Source organism: Sorex fumeus, unplaced genomic scaffold (assembly GCF_029834395.1).
Source record: "Sorex fumeus unplaced genomic scaffold, SorFum_2.1 ptg000077l, whole genome shotgun sequence".
Classification (NCBI taxonomy): Eukaryota; Metazoa; Chordata; class Mammalia; order Eulipotyphla; family Soricidae; genus Sorex; species Sorex fumeus.
In genome coordinates, this window is record NW_026606134.1 from 2,157,656 (window position 1) to 2,177,892 (window position 20,237).

The 20,237-nt window shown below is 39.4% G+C and overlaps 1 pseudogene; it reads left to right on the forward strand.

Moving 5' to 3' along the window:
* Positions 1-19,069: 19,069 nt before the first annotated feature.
* Positions 19,070-19,668, forward strand: LOC130038543 (60S ribosomal protein L29-like; annotated as a pseudogene).
* Positions 19,669-20,237: the final 569 nt, after the last annotated feature.

Below are 20,237 nucleotides of genomic sequence, written 5' to 3' on the forward strand. Positions count from 1 at the left end.
CTATGGTTTCTTTTTCTCAGACACTTAAAAATTCTATGACTTGTTTGGATCTTGAGTAGATAGGGCTTGTTCTAGCATATTGGTACTAAACCAATAGGACTAATCTATTGTATTTATTTTGGCTATTGGGGCTAAGAAGGCATGGATCAGAAACTCAGTGACTGTAAGACCACAGGTGGGAAGATAAGGTTCTCTTCAAAGAGGGCCTAGAAAGGCATGTATTCATGTTTTATAAATGTAAAGAGTTCTACATGTTTGGTTATCATCATAACAACATTATTTGGCAGATAGCAGGTACTCAATAGATATTTGTCGAATAATACATTTTAGTTTTTGTTTTAGTAGTGGTGAGGTGTTTGGGATTATACCTGGCAGTGCTCAGAGGCTATTCCTGGTTCTATGCTCAATGGTGAACCACAGTTGTATGTGGATACCATATGTGTGCTTGGATTTGAACTGGAATATCATGGTGCAAACAAATGTTTTGATCCTTGTATTACTGCCCTAGCCCAACTAATTAGTGGTTTTTATTTTTAAATTAAAAAAATTTTTTTTACAAATTGGTGTGTTGGTTAGCAGTTTGTATGTTGTTAATTATGTATTATTATCTTATTTCAAGCATAGGGTTATTCCCCCTCTACAGAAAAATATGGCAGTGTTAAGTTGTCCATGTTCAGGAACCCCCAAGAAGTTACATATAAAAGAAGAAAGTTTGGTGGGCAAATTTTGCTATCTTTAATCAATAAACATTTATAAAGTGCTAAGTACATGTGCTACTTCCTTTTATATGTCCCAGTATTATCAGTCAGTGAATCTTTAATTCACAGAAGTTTATTCAGAATATGGTAGTTGAGTATAGGATTGAAAGATGAATAAATTTCTATCTATCTATCTATCTATCTATCTATCTATCTATCTATCTATGCTTTCTGAGTCACATCTGGTGATGCTCAGGGGTTACTCCTGGCTCTGCACTCAGGAATTACTCGTGGTGGTACTTGAGAGACCATATGACTATATGGGATGTCAGGGATAGAACCTGGGTCATCTGCATGCAAGGCAAACACCCTAGCTGCTGTTCCATCACTCTGGTACCTATTATCAGATATTTTTATACTGTATGTATAAATTATAGACATGTTGGGCTAGTGATGTTACTTACTGGGACAGAAAAATTTAGTATATGTTCATTTCTACATCAAAAGAATTGGGAGAATGCTGCTCCCATCAATGCTCAGGGTTTACTCCTGTCTTTACACTCAGGATCATCCCTGGTGGAAATGGGGTGCTGGGGATTGAACCTGAGTTAGTCATGTACAAGAAATGCACCCTACTTGCTTGGCTATCTCTCCAGCTTCTCAAAACGATTTTATTTGAGAAACTATTCATACACTTTCCTTTGGCTAACTAAATACATTTATTCCTGGGCTGGAAGATTCAAGAGTTGACCAATATTAATGACATAAAGGTAAGATAAAAGGTAAAGGCCCTCCCCTTGTTCATCGATTTGCTCGAGCGGGCCCAGTAACGTCTCCATTGGAGATTTTGTTGTTACTGTGTTTGGCATATTGAATACATCATGGGTGGCTTGCCAGGCTCTGCCGTGTGGGCGAGATACTCTCGGTAGCTTGCCGGGCTCTCTGAGAGGGGCGGGGGAATCAAACTCGGGTTGGCCATGTTGGCTGCGTGCAAGGCAAACGCCCTACTGCTGTGCTATCGCTCAATTAATGACATGAGTATCATTAATCACTACTCAGCTTTGATTAAGTAGACTTAGTAACTTTTTCAATGTTATTTTTTCCCCAGGTTCTTAAGTATTCTGTGATTGATCTTGGGAAGGTTACATGCATTCTGTAATTTCTCGTTTATCTACAGAGTCGAGTAATCTTGTCACCTTCTAGGGTTGCAGTGAGGACTAAATGACACCATGCTTTCTGAAGACAAGTATTTACTGAATGCTTGCTACTTGTCAGGGGCTGAACTAGCTTCTATTAACCATGAGATGTATCTGCTCTTGATCCTGTTTTCTTGGAGATTATTTATATAGGAAGGGAGAGTAATTAGACATGATAGTTTACGATTTAATTTAAGTTGTGATTAGTACTACAAGGCTTAAAAAAAGGTGAGAATTTTATGAGGGACAATTTTAGGAAAACTGCTTTAGAAAACTGCTTAGTGAGCTAAGGTAGGACATTTCCCTTGTGAAGGAAACATCTAAGTTTAGATGAGAATGAGGAAGAGTTAAAAGTGGGAAGAATATCACCTGTGATGAAAGGAGTTTGTGCCTTAATCCTGCGGTGAGTTTTCAGTATCTCAGAGTGAGAGGGATGTATGTGAACTCAGCAAATCTAGTTGATGGTGCATGGCTTTGTAAGATGATCACTTTGGATAAGAAATGAATGTTGAAAGTAGGTAAAGATATATCTGATAACCTTTGTGTTATGCGTTGCAAGCCAGAATGCCCAAAAGGTGGGAAGGAGAGAGAGAGAGATAGAGAGAGAGAGACAAAGGAAACAGAGACAGAGAGACAAAGAGAGCAACAGAGGGACAGAGAGACAGAGAAGGAGAGAGAGGGAGGGAAAAAGAGAGAGAAAGAGAGAGAGAGAGAAGTGCCTGCTATAAAGGCAGGCTGGGAATAACGGTGGTGGGATGGAAACTGGGGAAATTGGTGGTGGGGAACGTACACTGGTGAAGGACAGGTTTTGGAGCATTATATATTTTTGGAACATTATAAATCCAATCATAAGCAACTTTGTAATGGTGTATCTCACTGTGATTCAATTAAAAATAATTTTTTAAAAATGTGCTAAAGGGGGGCTGGAACAATAGCACAGCGGGTAGGGCGTTTGCCTTGCACGCAGTCAACCTAGGTTTGATTCCCAGCATCCCATATGGTCCCCTGAGCGCCGCCAGGAGTAATTCCTGAGTTCATGAACCAGGAGTAACTCCTGTGCATCGCCGGGTGTAACCCAAAAAGTCAAAAAAAAATGTGCTAAAGTATTTTCACTTATTTCATTTAGCATAATGCCCTTTGGAATCATCCATGTTGTTTATATTGCTGCAAATGGAACATTAAAAATTTTTTATAGGTGAGTAATGTTTCATTTTATTTAATACATATATCTCTTATTTGTCCATTTATATATCAATGAACACTTAGGTGGTCTGTTAGTAAAATTTATAAGCCCAAGAAAAATTTGCATTTAAGTTACTGAAAACGCACCACAGGATTAAGGCACAAACTCCTTTCATTTTCAATTGCTAAGACATTTTAAGTAAAGGCCCTCCCGTTGATCATAGATTTGCTCGAGCGGGCCCAGTAACGTCTGTCTCCATTGGAGACTTTGTTGTTACTGTGTCTGGCATATCGAATACGTCACAGGGAGCTTGCCAGGCTCTGCCGTGCGGGCGAGATACTCTCGGTAGCTTGATGGAGATACTCTCGGTAGCTCTTGTGAGAGGGGCGGAGGAATCGAACTCGAGTCGGCCTTTGTATCACATTTAATTAAATTTAATTAAATTTGATGTTGACCCCAATGTGGAGGAAAGTGTGGAGCACATTCAGAGCAGATGAAGGGAAAACACCAGGAGTCCATGACATTTGTCCAGATAAGAAATATGGGTGCACAGTGCACAGTGCCTGTCATAGAGGCAGGATGGTAGTTAAAAAGAAAACAGGGACCTGGGTAGAGGGAAGTGGGCACTGGTGAAGGAATTAGTGTTGTTTTCTGAATAACTTTGTAATTCACAACAACTAATAAAGTTTTTTTTTTCAATAAATGTTTTTGCTTTGGGAATAGGAAGGTATCATGGTGACAGAAGGTGTGTACCAGGTTTGACTGACTGGGAGAAGGGAGGAGAGTAGTTAATGCCTGAGCTTTTCAGTATTAGCTACTAGTGGGAAGCATTAGTTGCATCTTCCTTGAGAGATGAAATGCTAAAAGAATCTCTTTTTAAGAGGATAGGAGATTTTGAGCACAGCTACAATTACCAAGCTCTTGTCTGTGTTTAGCATAGAATGAATGATTTGATGTTTCTGATATGGGGGAATTTACATTCTAATAGTAAGAACAGTCAATAAATAACCATTAAGTATATGATATGTCAGCTTTAAAAAGACCTGTTGAAAAATATAGGTGATGAAGACAGAGAATGATTGGTTTCTCTCCTCTCTCTCTCTCTCTGGTGGCTAAGCATGCAAGCCACACATGTTTGAACTACACAGATTGGGAGACGGACAGCAACTTTGACAAGGTGAATTTGAGTAGGCACTTGGAAAAAGTAAGGGATGTTGTTATCTGATCATCTAGTTGAGGAAACACGAAATCTGCGTGTCAGAAGTGTGTCATATTTGAGAGTTCTAATGGGCAAGCGAGGGTGAAGAATACTGGAGCTGATCAGAGAGGATGCAGAGTCAGATCATGGTCAGGAATTTCGGGTCAGAAGAAGGATTTTGAATTTTATTCTGACATGAGATACTATTGGAGGCCTTTGAGAAGGGGAATGACCTGATGTTATTTAAATTGCTTAAGGTTCACTCTGACTACTTTGGGGATAATGAATTGTGGATTGGTTAGGGTAGGTATGGAAAGTCCATTTGACACTGGAGTAATTCTTTCATAAAAGATAAGTCAATAATGTGTGATCCAGTTATTTGACCTGAGAAATGAAAGGACTTACATATTTCCACACCAAAGTCTATAGCTTCATTATTCACACTAGCCAAATGTCCATTAGCAAATGCATGGTTATGGAAGATGTGATATAAGGTCATTAAAAAGGAAATCAAACTCTGAAACCTGGTACAACGTGGTCAACTTTTAGGACACTAAAAAAACAAATATATGATTTTACTTTTGTTATGTCTATGAGAAAGTGGGATAGAAGTTACCAGGGGCTAGGAGGAAAAACAGTGAGTGAGAAATGCTTGTTTAATGGATCCAGGACTTCTGTTTGGAATGATAAAAATATCTGGATATTGGTAGTGGTGATAATGGCAAGACATTGTGAATGGACTGCTAATGGAGTTCATTGAATGGAACTTTAAAAATAATTAACACAGTAATTTTATGGATAGTCTACCACAATAAAAACAGATAAGTTCTGCCTCTTAAATTCAGGGGCAGAGTGGAAGGTGGTTGGGAGTGTTGGATTTGGGATATATTTTGGTGATGGAATTTCTAATGGTTTGAGTTGTCATGAATTAAAGCAAGAAAGCAATCAGTGATGATATTGTTTGTAACTCTAAGCAGATGGAAGTATGGTATTGTCATTCCTGAGATGGGGAACACCAAGGGAAGAGTAGGTAAAGATATTAAGGAGTGTATCAACTGTGCCCGATTTGAGACGCTTGTAAGGGAATATGGTGGATTATCCTGTGTGGTCCAACCCAAAGAGGTACCCCCTTTCGAATGCTGTGAGAAGTACAGTATAGAGTTTTTATATTAAAATATACAAATGATCTCAATTACCTGTCATATTGTATTGGAACATAACATATGAAACAAAACAATGGTAGAAAAATAAATATAGGAAAAAAGTATAGCTGTTCAGCTTTTCAGGACAACAGAAGAGATGTGGTATCCTGGTGATTATCCTTAATGTAGAATTTGTGGCTGTGTAATTGGGGGCTAATTGCACTTTAGAAATCAGTACATTTTATTCATTATCTTTTATCATGAGGTGGCCCTAATTCACTTGATGCTTCAGATAAAGTTTAATGGAAGAATCTCAGAGTCACCCTGATCTCCTTTACCTGACAAATTAAGCTAATATAGAGCTCAAATCTAACCCAGCTCAAAGTTGTTAAATAGTTTAATTTTCATCTGTGTTTTGTGTTGGAAAATAATTTTAATATTAAAGGACAGCTGTAGACTGCTAATGACTTGAATACAGTTTGACTGTTTTCATGAAGTGCTCTGTGGGATGTCAGAATATTTAATTCAGGATGTTAAAAACATCCCAAAATGTCACAATAATTATATCACAGCAGGCAATTAAAACACTGGAAAATGCCAACTGACTAAGAGTGTTCCTTGTTATTTAGGAAACTCTTAAGAACCTGACATATAAAGTAAAAAATGCTAGTTATAACTTTCTATTTGAATAGACAATTTTATCATTGTATGTGAAACTGATTCTCAGTACAGTTAGGGTCATACACACAAATCCAACCCAAGGAAGAACCAAGAAAGAGCTCTCCACTTGATCTTTAACTTTATAATATCTGTATTCACACATTATAAAAAAACATTGTTTGGTTTTACATATCATACCATATGTGCTGCAATACCCTCATATAATGGTTGTGTTAATTATATCATATGTTGGCAGCCTTAATTGATCTGATTTTTGCCATCTTAAATTATAGGCAATGGAATTACTTCCTTGTTGTTCAAATCGTACTTTTGTAAATCCTAATGGATTAACGATGTAATGCTGAAGACTGGGGGCAGTGTGTGCTTAATCCCTGAGGATTAGAGTGTCATTCTCAGTGGGGATGTTAAAACCTGACTAAGATGAGCTGGACAAGAATATATTCAGGCAGAGAGAAATGCAGAAAACAGAGTACAACCAAGCCACAAGAGTTTATAAACCCCATTACAAGCATGCAGATATCTTGGGTGTAACTATATAATAAACAATTACTCATACAGTTGTTTCATTTGGAAAATCCGTGTTTATGACCAAGAAATCCAGAGTTGATCTGAAACTGCATTTTGTGGAACTAAGCCTGAGTTTAAAATGGCTCCTCTCCAAAAGCTATCTATTATTAAGAAATTTTGAGGACTTTCTAAGATGTCATTAACTATAACTATAGCATTTACAGATTGTTAGAATTTGGTAGTAGACTTTTATTTACTTTGAAAAATAATTGCCCTGCCTTCAAAAAAATTTGTTTGAATGAACAGACTAATGTCACAAAATACCAACATGATGTCTGGCAGAGCCTACTTACTTAAAACATTTTTGCTTTTCTTTCATTTGTGAAAACAGACATCGGCATAAAGAACTATGGTGCTGAGGTGTAATTTGGGCCAAATATTAAAGGATAAACAAGTGAGATAAAATAGGAAGAAAAGGAATAGGGCTAACATCTAAATTCAAGAGCCTTGATTAAGGTGTTTATAGACTCTGGAGAGGAAGTCTTCTCTAAGCAAAACAATACAAAATTATCAATAAAATCTACTACCAAGAGGAAATATTTAATTTAAAGTGTTAATTTAAAATAAAAAACACAATAAATACCATATTAAAATATGACAAATAGTTCAAATTTCCTAAAATTGATAAAAAATATTAGTGACCTGTTTGCCATATAACTAGAAAAGCTTCTTCCTTTGTTTGTTGCTTAGGTACTGATCATTGTTTGTATAACAATGAGTTCATAGTGTCTTCTACAGAGATTAGAAGTTGATAAATCAGTCTTTACCATGATAATTAAGACATGATTCTTTAACATAACCGGTGTGTTTTAGAAAATTTTCTTTTTAGAAATGTTTCACAATGTATTATTTATCTACTATTTAAGACTAGGCTGGAGTGATAGCATAGTGGGTAGGTCGTTTGCCTTGCACATGGCTGACCTGGCCGACCCGGGTTTGATTCCTCTGTTCCTCTCAGAGAGTCAGGCAAGCTACCAAGAGTATCCCGCCCTCATGGCAGAGCCTGGCAAGCTCCCCGTGATGTATTCGATATGTCAAAAACAGTAATAACAAGTCTGACAATGGAGACATTACTGGTGCCCGCTTGAGCAAATCGATGAACAACGGGAGGACAGTGGTACAGTGCTACTTAAGACTGAAAATCCGCAAAAGGTCTTAATATATTTTTTAGATATGAGTTGTAATATTTTAGGACATTTCACATTTTCTTATTCAGAGACTAGCACTGCTTAGGTTATAGCAAATAATTTGCTGTTATCATCTTTGTTGAATTGGTAAGAAATTTAAATCTCCTAGTGTGTTCTTGTCACTCATTCATTTTCATTCACTGGGTTATCAGAATATACAAAAATTATTCCTTACTTCAATTCAAAATTTATTGTTTTCTTTTCACTTTATTTGATTTGACCCATAAACTTTGTTATAATTTGCTTTCCAATGTCAAGATTCTTTTTATTGATTTCATTCCTCATCTCTTTGTTGTCGCTGTTTTGGGCGCACACCCAGTACTCATAAAATACTCCTGATTCTCTGTTCAGGGGTTGACCTCTAACAGTACTTGAGGTTGGGCATTGAACTGATGTTTACAGTATTTAAGGCAAGCACCTTAACCCTTGGACTACCTCTGTATCCCCTTTTATTCCTTATCTTTACTCCTTCTATTTAAAATATCTCAGCTTAAATCTAAAATGTATTATGTATATAAACCTTATTTTTAAAAGGATAAAAGAAGATACCTGTCATATAGACCAGAGTTAAGAGTTTATAATATTCCGGATTTATTTTATGTGTTTCAAAATGGCAAAAAACCTATGCATTCATATTTTTATTAAATATGCCATTCTAATTAAAAAAGTGTCAGAAGTTTTTTTGTATGGAGATGGCTTGCTAAGTTTACCATTCAGTAATTCTTCCCTTAATGTTCTCAGGGGTCTTGGAGGGTGGAATTTTACTCAAAAGGAGGTACAAGAGAAGAGGTCATTGAATGATATAATTTTGACCAGCATAAGTCTGAATTATTTTTTCTCATTAATCTTATAAAGGAAATGATGCTGAATTAAATGATGTTATTCAATGATCTGCTATATTTGGGAACAATTTTGAAAATGAGATTTAAACTGTTTAGTTCATTCCATTTCACTTAGCTAGATGCCTCTAAAGGTCCCAGCCATCCTAATGTCAACTGACACTGGAGAAAGTTTGATGAGGGGCAGTCAGAGTGGGTGAGACATAGATCTTTTTCAGTGGCAGTGAAAGGGTCATTCCTTTACAACACTTTCAAAAACGAGACTCTCGAGCCGTCCCAGAGCCCTAAAAGGCTTCCAGTGGAGGTAGAGGGATTGAGGCCTATGCTTCTTTGAAGAGAGTTCTGCCTTTGTTCAAGCTACTTAATACAGCTATTTATGCTTGACTTCTGCTAACGTCTATAGCTCACTCGCTCATCCCTTTATTTCCTTGCTTTCTCTGCCTGAGAAATATCTAGTCTGCCTTGTTTTTCTCACCCCAGAACAATACTGTTCTGTTTGACTAAGTAGTTTCACTCCACATGTCATTTAGTGGTGCTTGGGAAATTGGATAGTTACTGCAAAAGAGTGAAGCAGGATTCCTAGCTTGCATCATACATCAAAAAACAAACGAACAAACAAAACCAAAAAAAAAAAATACAGTATTTTGATAGTAGCCCAGAATACATACACAAGATGTAATGAGGAAAATAGATTGAACGCTCCAAGATCTTGACCTCAGAGGTGTCTTTAATCAATCAATTCTATTGTCAGATAACAGAAAAAAGAATAAGCAATTAGATAAAATAAAATTTTTGTTCAGTGACAGAAACTAGGGCTGACATTGAAAGACTTCTTACTGAAGAGAAGAATATATGTGAACCTCATACATTTTCTAAGGGAATAATATCCAAGATATATAAAGTACCACAAACTCAAACAGTCCTGTTAAGTAAAAGGAGAGAAGAGATGAACAGATGCTTCCTTGAAGAAGACACAGGGATGGCCAATTGGTATTCGAAAATGTGATGTCATCACTTATTTTGGGGGAAGTGTAATCAAAACAACGAGATGCCATCTCATACATGTGAGAACGGATTACTTAAAAATTACTAAAGCAGCCAATGTTGGTAAGAATTTGGTGGAAAAGGAATATTCATTTGCTGTTGTTGTTAGTAATGTATACTGGTTCAGTTTCTGTGGAAAAATGATGTGGGGATGTCTCAAAAAATTTAAAATAGAATTTATGTTATTTTATGCTATGTGATCCCAATTCTTGACTTCTATCCCCAAAACAAAAAACCATGAATTTGAAAATATATATATATATATATATATATGATAGCACAGCACGTAGGGTGTTTGCCTTGCACACAGCTGACCTGAGTTCAATTCCTGTGCCCCTCTCAGAGAGCCCGGCAAGCTACTGAGAGTATCCTGTCCACATGGCAGAGCCTGGCAAGCTCCCCGTGGCATATGCGATATGCCAAAAGCAGTAACAACTAGTCTTACAATGGAGACATTACTGGTGCCCGCTTGAGCAAATCTATGAACATTGAGAGGACAGTGGCAGTTATATATATATGTATATATATATACACACACACACACACACACACAATGGATTACTACTTGAAAAGTTGAAATTGTAGCTTTTTCTTCATCTTGGATAGAGCTAGAAAGGGTGACATTAAGTAAAACTTGAGAGAAAAGAAAATACTAGATTATTTTATTTGTATGTGATATATATGTTTATATATGTATGTATGTATGTATGTATAAACAACAGCAACAAAAATAAAAGAATGATTAACATCTAATGAAAATTCCTTGGACTTTGAAAACCTAGGCTACAAAATTAGGAGCAGAAATAATGCCAGGATAGTGATGAAGAATTTTGATTGTTTTGAAGGGAAATAATTTTGTACCACACATGCATATACATAAGTACTATTGTAACAATGTTACTTCAACTAAGATTGAAAAAAACAAAAATGAAAGTAGAAATCATTTTGCTTCCCTGATTATCTAAAACTGGAAATAAGCATCTATTGTGCTGTGTCTCTTTTGGCACAGCATACTATTAATGCAATCACAATAACCAGCATTAATAGTTGTTAATACTTATTATTAGTAATTCCATGGCACAATGTACAAAAACTGTCACTAAGTATTCTTATTTAGGATGTACTTGCTTTCTCCCTGGCCCTGTCTTACATCTTATAATAAGGATATGTATTATATCCTTTAGTATGTACTTGTATTTTTATTTTCCTGTCTTGGACTCTGGAAGGGAAGGGACTTTGTCTTCTCTATTGTAACTCTATCTCTTGACAGTTCCTGGAACATTAAATAACTTATTTAAATGTATGGAGCTGGAGCGATAGCATAGCAGGTAAGGCATTTGCCTTGCATGTGGCCGACATGGCCGACACTGGTTCGATTCCTCCGCCCCTCTCAGAGAGCCTGGCAATCTACTGGAGTATCTTGCCCAGACGGCAAAGCCTGGCAAGCTCCCCGTGACGTATTCAATATGCCAAAAATAATAACAAGTCTCACAATTTGTTGTGAGAAGTTACTGGTGCCCGCTCGAGCAAATTGATGAACGACAGGAGGACAGTGCTACAGTGCTGTTTAAATGTACAAATGAGAGAGGTAGTATATTCAGAACTGAGGGGTTAGTTTCAATAAAAGCAGAAGCCTCAAATATAGTCTAGAATAGATAGCATTTGTGAGAATATAGCATCCCAAATCAGATGGTGTGTCTGTTTGTATGTATGTGTATACGCACACACACACACACACACACACATGCACACATGCAAACATGCATGTTTTTATTTTGGTGGGTGAGAACATGATAGTTTTACTTAGCAAGTTATAGTAATATAGTAACATAATGAAATATTGCCAACTATAATCACTATGTTATAGATTATGTCCTCAAAAATTTCTCCTTATAATGGACTTATAATTTTTTTTTCTTTTTGGGTCACACCCGGTGATGCACATGGGTTACTCCTGGCTCTGCACTCAGGAGTCACTCCTGGTGGTTCTCAGGGGACCATATGGGATGCTGGGAATAGAACCTGGGTTGGCTACATGCAAGGCAAACACCCTACCTGCTGTGCTATCACTCCAGCCCCTGGACTTATAATTTTTACCAACTTCTCTCTATCTCCTCACCCTCTAGTTTCAAATATCTAATTTTCTATTTTCTGGTTTAATGAGGTTGACTCCTAGAAGTTGGCTATTGTAAGAAAAGTGGCAATGAACATGGAAAATCGGATAGAGCTTCAATTAGATATATATCCAGAAGTGGAGTTGCTGGCTCATATGGTTTGATCTAGTTTTAATTTGAAGACTCTCCATTCTGTTTTCCATAGTGACTGTTACTAGTTTGCATTCTTACTGACAGTACATCAAAGATCCTTCTTTTCCTCCACCCTTGCTAGTATTTGTTATCTCTTGGGGTTTTTTTTGATAAAAGATGTCCTAAGATGTATGAGATTATATTTTACTGTGATTCTTATTTGAATCTCCCTGATGATTAGTGATTCTGAACAGCTTTTCATGTACCTAATGTTATCTTTCTTTGGAAAGATGTCAGTTCTTTTTTCCATTAAAAATTTAGTTAATTTGTATTAGTATTAGTTACATACATGCCTTTTTGTATTTTGGTTATCATGCTATCATCAATATTCTTTGCCAATATTATATCCCATTCTGGAGAACTTTGAAAATCAAGAGATTAGTTTCAAAACATAGAACGGACAATAAAGAATTGTCTATTCTTATTTTTCTAATCTCATGTCAAAATACATAATATATCAAGAATGATGCAAATATTAAAAAGATAAATGCATAATTTTATATATATATACAGGTGGGCAGGTAGGTAAATAGAGAGATATATATGTACACATATATACATAGAGAGAGAGAGAGAGATGGACAGACAGGTAGAAAGATAGATGAGTGGATAGATAGAACTAGAACTGATGAGTCTGGTTATAACCTACCGCTAAGGGCTTATTGGCGGGGCCGTATGTGGCACGTTGGATTGAATCTAGGCCAGATGCTTGCAAGGCAAGTGCCCTGCCCACTGTAATGTTGCTTCAGCCCCAACTAGCAGTCATTCATATTTGGTATCAGTATTTTTCCTCAGCAGATAGCACCTTCAACTGGCTAGGCTTCAATTTTTCTCGATCAGTTAGGATTCAATTAGTATATAATTATTGCATGTTATTCCCTTTCTTACTTGCTAGTACACAAATCCAAGCTATGCAGGAATTGACAAAGTACACAGATTCTCTGAATACTGCATTTTGCTTATGATTGCTGGGTTGGGAAGAGGTTCATAGTTGATTCTAGTTTGGAGCAGGAAAAAAATGTTTTCTTCTGGTCAGTGTCTCTTTTAGAGATGAGATTCTCTGTCACTTCACTTTATGCTTCCGTAGCTATTTGTTTCCCACAGGAATTAAATTTAGTTTAAAATCTTTGTACTCTGCGGGCTGGAGTTTTAATACAGTGTGTAAGATGCTTGCCTTGCACATGTTCAACCCCGGTTCAGTCCCTGGCATCCCATATGGTCGCCGAGCACCTCTGGGAGTAATTCCTGAATGTAGAGCCAGGGAGTGATACCGTAGCATTTCTGAGTGTGACCCCAAAGCTAAACAAACATGGTCTGTGCTCTTATGTTTTCCATTTTATTTTGTCTCGTCTATTTTCTCTGTAAATAATTCCTAAATAAAGGTAGAGATTGAATATGCCTAGAAAGACTAGGTAATCAATTATATCTGCCTACAATTGTAAAGAATTTGTAAAATTTCTACACTCATAAGATATCTATCTATCTATCTATCTATCTATCTATCTATCTATCTACAGTTTGTGCACCTGTGGGCATTTAGATCTTATTTTTCTTCTGTGTAATTAAAAAAAAACCTACATCATGATTTCATATCATTCTCTTTGAATCTTGAATCATTCTCTTTGAATCTTTGAATCTCTTTGAATCTTAGGGCTGGAATGATAGCACAGTGGTAGAGCGTTTGCCTTGCACGCAGCCAACATGGCCGACCCGAGTTCGATTCCTCCGCCCCTCTCGGAGAGCCCGGCAAGCTACCGAGACGATCTCACCCGCACGGCAGAGCCTGGCAAGCTCCCCGTGACGTATTCGATATGCCAGACACAGTGACAACAAAGTCTCCAATGGAGACGTTTCTGGGCCCGCTCGAGCAAATCGATGATCAACGGGAGGGCCTTTACCTTTACCTTTACCTCTTTGAATCTTAAAGTATACCTTCAGCTATAGCTGGAGTGTGTGAGAGACTACCCATAGACAGTTTAAGAAAATGAAACTCAAATAACTGACTTTCTCTATGAAGCATAAGGTAGCAGAAAGAGGACCAAGTAGGAGTCTGTCTGCTGAGAACCTTCTCCCTTCTGGTGAAAGCTTGCAGGTTCCATTTGCGAGCCATACCTTCTCCATGTCTGTTTATGTGAACTAGAGGTGACTTGACCCACAGTTTTAGGGTTAAATCTTGTCCTGCAGAGGATCTCATCTCTCTGGCCCCTATGATGAGTTCAGAATAAAAAAGCCATTCACAGGAGTTCGTGGAAAGTAATTCTAGACTATATGTGTGTGTGGGGGGGGTGGGGTGGGGGCGGGGAATGGGGGTTGGGAAATAGATTCTGTTTTTCAATCTGCTCAGAATTGGGAGCAGTGGGGCTTGCCACTGCTTGGAGTCTTGGATGAAAGCCAAGAGAACAGAAGGCAATGTGAGATAAGGACAAAAAAGGAAATCATGCATTGGTTACTCCTCTGATACAGGTAAGCACCGATATCAAGCCACTCCCCAAAATCAGTCTTACCTTTGGACTTTAGTTAAGTGAGAAGCTGTTTTTTCTGTTCAGTTCTCTTTGGGTTAGATTTTCAGACCTGATAGGAGTAACTCTGTAGGGCAATATGCTACAGTTCCAGCAAGGATCACAGTTTCCCAAAAGCGCTTGCTTCTCTAGTTTGTTATGGCTCTACAGTCAGATTCTACCTTGGGAACACGTGTTCTCTGACAGTAACTCATTAGTTCTGGATGTGCTGTTTCTCTCCCGTTGACAAATAGTTCACAGTCCCAAGCTTAATATTAGTCCAGGAAGGATTGCAACTCAAGATTTTGGTTCAGAGGGTATGGTGCCGCCAATAGGTCAACCTGTACCTGCAGGGTGAGTGCATCAACAGCCTGATGGTGCCTTCAGGCTTCCTGGTATCCCAAAATTGCACTGTGCCTTTGGCCAGACCCCAACAACTTGGGACCAAGTTTACCAATAAATTGAATGGATAAAAGTTAGGTATGTGGGAGCCCCACTCACAAATCACCTCTGACTCAGCTATACAAGCTCATTTATTGGCCTTATTTCAGAGACCCAGAAATAAATCTCGAAAGAGATTAAAAGCCACAGTTAATCTCAGACCCTTGCATGAATGAACAGACTGGGGTAAATCAGAGGAGGGCAGGTTGACCTGGTGGCCCGCCCAAGCAGAGCCCCTGGCAGCCACTTGCTTCCACAAACCAAAATCACCGCCAAACCCCCGGCCTGACTCCACCATCTCAGGACAGACCTCACCAAGATATAATCTGCTGAAAATTCTGGTATGCGGGTTTTGTGATGGAAATCTCCAGGCTTTCTCAGAGTTGGGATAGGCTACCTCCCCCCACTTCCCAATACACATGGAAGCACTGGCAGTCACCCCCACGAACCAACTCCAGCGCCACTTTGTAAGCTCTACTACCGGCCTTGCTTCAGAGACCCCTAAATAAATCTCAAAAGAGATTAAAAGCCACAGTTAAGCTCGGATCCATGCATGGCTGAATAGACCAGAGTAAATTAGAGGGGGCGGGTTGGCCTGTGCCCACCCAAACAGAGTCCCCAGCAGCCACTTGCTTCCACAGTTCAAAATTACTGCCATACCCCCAGCCTGACTCCACCGTCTCAGAATGGACCTCACCAAGATAAAATCTGCTGAAAATTTTGTTATGTGGATCTTAGCACACCAACAGACCTGACCCAGAGACACAGAAGCAAGTCCTGGAAGACACCACAGTCCCAGAGATCTCTCTGGGCCCCATACTGAGCCAGTTTCACCTGGGCACCGCAGATGGAGCAGGTGCAGTCTCCCCAATTACTCCAGATGGAATCCCAGTGACCAAGAGCTTCCACAAGAACTCGGTATGTGGGTTCCAGGACTAAATCTCCAGGCCACATGGTGGCAGAGAACTCAGGCTGTCCTCCCTCGGTCCCTGCCCACCCAGTAGACTGGCTGTCATGCCCATAATTTGCCTCCGGGCGCCATCTTAGCGCACCAACAGTCCTGGCCCAGAGACTCCCAATTGAATCCCAAAATGGATTAGTGCCATACAGATGTCTCTGAAACCCAACCATTTACAATCTAGAAATTCACATTTACAGTCACAGCTGCACGAGCTCTCATGATATTCAAAATGAGCAATGGAAAATAAATTATCTACTGTGTGCCCCTGGCAGGTAGGCTTGAACAGTGGTGGGAAAATTCGAGCAAAACGTAATGCCCAAAGTTAGAGAGAGAGTATTGAGGAAATTGTCTGCATAGAGGCAGGGTGAGGACTGGGATGTGGAGGTGGGGGACACTGGGAACATTGGTGGTGGAAAATGTGTACTGGTGGAGGGATGGGTGTTCCATCATTGTATAGCTAAATATCAAACATGAAAGCTTTGTAACTCTATCTCATGGTGATATACTGCACAGTAGCACTGTCTTCCTATTGTTCATCAATTTACTCAAGTGGACACCAGTAATGTCTCCATTGTGAGACTTGTTGTTACTGTTTTTGGCATATTGACTATGCTACAGGGAGCTTGCCAGGCTCTACTTTGAGGGCGGGATACTCTTGGTAGTTTGCCGGGCTCTCTGAGAGGGACAAAGGAATCAAACCCGGGTTGGCCGCATGCAAGGCAAACACCCTACCTGCTGTGCTATCACTCCAGCCCAATGGTGATACAATAAAATATAAAAGTAATGTGGAGTTCATGCCCAATTCTATCATCTTAATCAACGGCTGAACAAATAGCAGTACTCCTACATTATTTAAAAAAAGATTTTTGACTTAGTCATGGTTAGGGTGTCATCTGTTGTAAATATTGTTAGAAACATTGAACTGGGTCTAAAGTCACCAAGCAGCTAGATATTTCCTTTTCAAGATAGTAATCTCTGCATTGAACCATGCAAATTTGGTCAGTTAAAATCACAGCAAATTCTGTCCATGACAATAGATGTTTCCAAAAATCAGTCATGAAAATGTGGCACTTGTTTCATAGTTAAGCAAAAATACACAGATCGTTAGAAGTATTATCCCAATTAATGTGTAATGTGCAAGAGAAAATTAAACTTTTCATTTGGTAGATGTATAGGAAAGAGACTTGATATGATAGTGTGTATTTTATAGTCACATACATGTATCATATTATCATACACTGAACCAAAATACGTATTAGGGGCCAGAGAGATAGTACAGTGGTTAAGGCTCTTGCTTTGAAGCGGACTTCAGTTTGATCCTCAACACCACATGTAGTGCCATGAGGACAGAACTAGGAGTAAACCCTTAGCATTTCTAGGTGTGGCCCAACCCACTGAAAATTTTTTTTTAGAAAATGTGCATCAGGGGCTGGAGTGATAGTCCAACAGGTAGGCCACTTGTCTTGCATGCAGCTGGCCTGGATTTTACCCCAGTACTACATACAATCCTCCAGAGCACGACCAGAATTTACTTCTAAGTGTAGAGCTGGGAGTAACCCTGAGCATGGCCAGGTATGGGCCCGAAGCAAACAAAAAATGTGCATCCTATACTGAACTATACTGAAATTCAGAAATGTTGAGTGGTGGGGTGTCACTTTTCACACCACCCCTCTCCTCACAGAAGTGGACTAACCCTTCAAAGTTGGCAGAGTCGCCAGGTGGGGATGCTAAAAAGAGGAGTCGAGAAAATTGCCAATTTATGGTCCTATTCTTTGCATTGTCAGGTTCCGCTGCAGTTGGTTAAACGGCATGAATAAGTCCTTAGTACTTAGGAAATGTTTGTGCATTTCTAGAAGAGAATTCCCTATAATTGGCTCGGCTCAAAGGGGCACTTTGTATTCCTGTGCATTTGTGATTTCTCCAGCCTGAAATTCTGTTCTTAGTACTCTCCACCTAATGAACACCCACATACCTTTCAAGACATACTACATGTGCTTTGCTTTTCCTGGGTTCCTCTAGGAATCTGAGTATCCTGTCTGGGCTCCCATCACTGTATCTTCTCCACATATTTTATTATAGAACCAGCTAATGACTACAATGACTACACCTAAGAGGTGATTTGAACACATTCCAATATATTGCAATTTTTTCTTTAAGCTGTACAGTATGAATTATGTCTCCCCATTTCATAGACAAGAAAACTGAGGCTCCTAGAGGTTTGGTTTGGAGGGTTGCCCAGGTAGTGAGGGGAATTGTAGGGTCATGATCTTTCCTCCACATGCTATCTCAAGCTTTGATTCAAAGAGTTATTTCAAAAATTTTCTACAATGCTTCCTTTGAAACATTCCCTGAATATTCCCTGGAGGGCTCTGTTTCCTGCTACCTGTTTCCGTCTGCAAAATCAAATAAGCTACTTCGTGCAGCTCCTTCCTCAGGAAATCTGGAAAACGAAGCTGTTCTTTCTAGGAACACTAACAATTCATCTCCATTTACTGACCCAGCTTATGGTTTTTCAGTTTAACCCATTGTTGCACAATCAGCCTATTAAAGCACCCCCAGACCTCCCTCCCGAGCAAACAGAATCAGAACATGGAAACAGATTTTTGGAAAGATTGGTGAGGAAGTAAGTTATTTCAGTAATGGGAGCCAAACGTTTTGATTCAAATGATCTGATTCCAGTACCCATCGCTTGCCTGGTTGGGGGCACGGCCTGGCCGGTCAGACATTCCGCTCTGCACTTTACTCCAGTGATTGCCAAATGCTGAATCCAACCTGCTGAAGGTTCTGCTGAGGTTTTCATCAGTCTGAACAGAAATCAGAAACAATGAGACAGTATTAGGGAAAAATGAGATTGTGCATTTGAACCCAAACGTGTACTTATACAACACACATATAATCAGTGGGCCATTTTTGATAAGATTTTTTTAAAATATAGATATAACTTTTTTCTACCTACTTTTGGCATTAAAATGCTTTTTATCATTAGAAATTAGAGTATGAATGGGTAATGGATATTTTTTAGTACCTTAGCATGCCTAAAAAACTGTCTTTTATTCATTTTGATTAAAAATTTATCTTGGGCGCTCTTCTGGTTCCAGCACTCAGGGAACCACTGTCGTGGTGCAGATATGGCCAAGTCCAAGAACCGCACCATGCACAACCGTCTCGAAAATGGCACAGAAATGGCATTAAGAAACCTCGGTCACAGCGATATGAGTCTCTTAAAGGGGTGGACCCCAAATTCCTAAGGAGCATGCGTTTTGCCAAGTAGCACAACAAGAAGGGCCTGAAGAAGATGCAGACCAACAATGCTAAGGCCATGAATGCCCGCGCCGAGGCCATCAAGGCCCTGGAGAAGCCCAAGCCGACCAGGCCCGTGATCACAAAGAACAGTCGCAAGCTCAGTCGACTTGCTTAGATTGCTCACCCCAGGCTTGGGAAAAAGGCTCGTGCCCGCACTGCCAAGAGTCTCAGTCTTTGCTGGCCAAAAACCAAGGTTGAAACCAAGGATCCAACCAAGGCTAAAGCCAAGGCTCAGATGAAGGGTAGCGCCAAGCCGCAGAGTAAGACCCAGACGGCTGTAGCTCCAGCACCAGCTCAAGCTGCCAAAGGTGCCCTGGCCCCCTCCAAGGCTCCCTAAGAGACTCCTGTCAGTGTGAGCTTGGAAGGACTGGTGAGATCACTGGGCTGTCTCCAGTCAGGTCCTCCTGTGCTGTTTGTACAAATAAACCCGAGAGCAGGAAAAAGAAAAATTTATCTTGGGCCATGACATTCCAGGGTCCTGGCACACTGCCTCATTTCCCTTTTCTCCTGAATTCTGGTTGACCCTGAGGAACTTGTCCACTCCAAAGAGGAAAGACTGATATTTTCAAGGTGTCTCCCTCCTCTGCTCTCCTGTCTCACTGGTTGCCTTACCTGCCATTGTCAATGGAATATGATTTCTGGCATTGTGAGTGGAGATTTATGTCCTGCTAAAAAACTAGATTGTAACCACTCCTATCCAGGAAGGAAGCATTGGTTTTTTTTTCCCATGAGTAGTCAGAATTGGCACACGATAGTTTGTAGTTGTCTTACAATAGGTTACATGTCAGCATGAGGATGAGGGGAGATGCTGCAAATCAGTAAGAAAATAATGAAGACAGATTAAAATTAAGAATTTCTTTTCTCCCAGCAGTGTTTTATATATGACTGACTTCATCCTTCCAAACAGACAGATGATCATTGCCTTCATTTTACAAAGGAGGCGACAGATAACAAAGGGTTACACCACGTGGCTTTCATTTGGCAGTGGTGGGA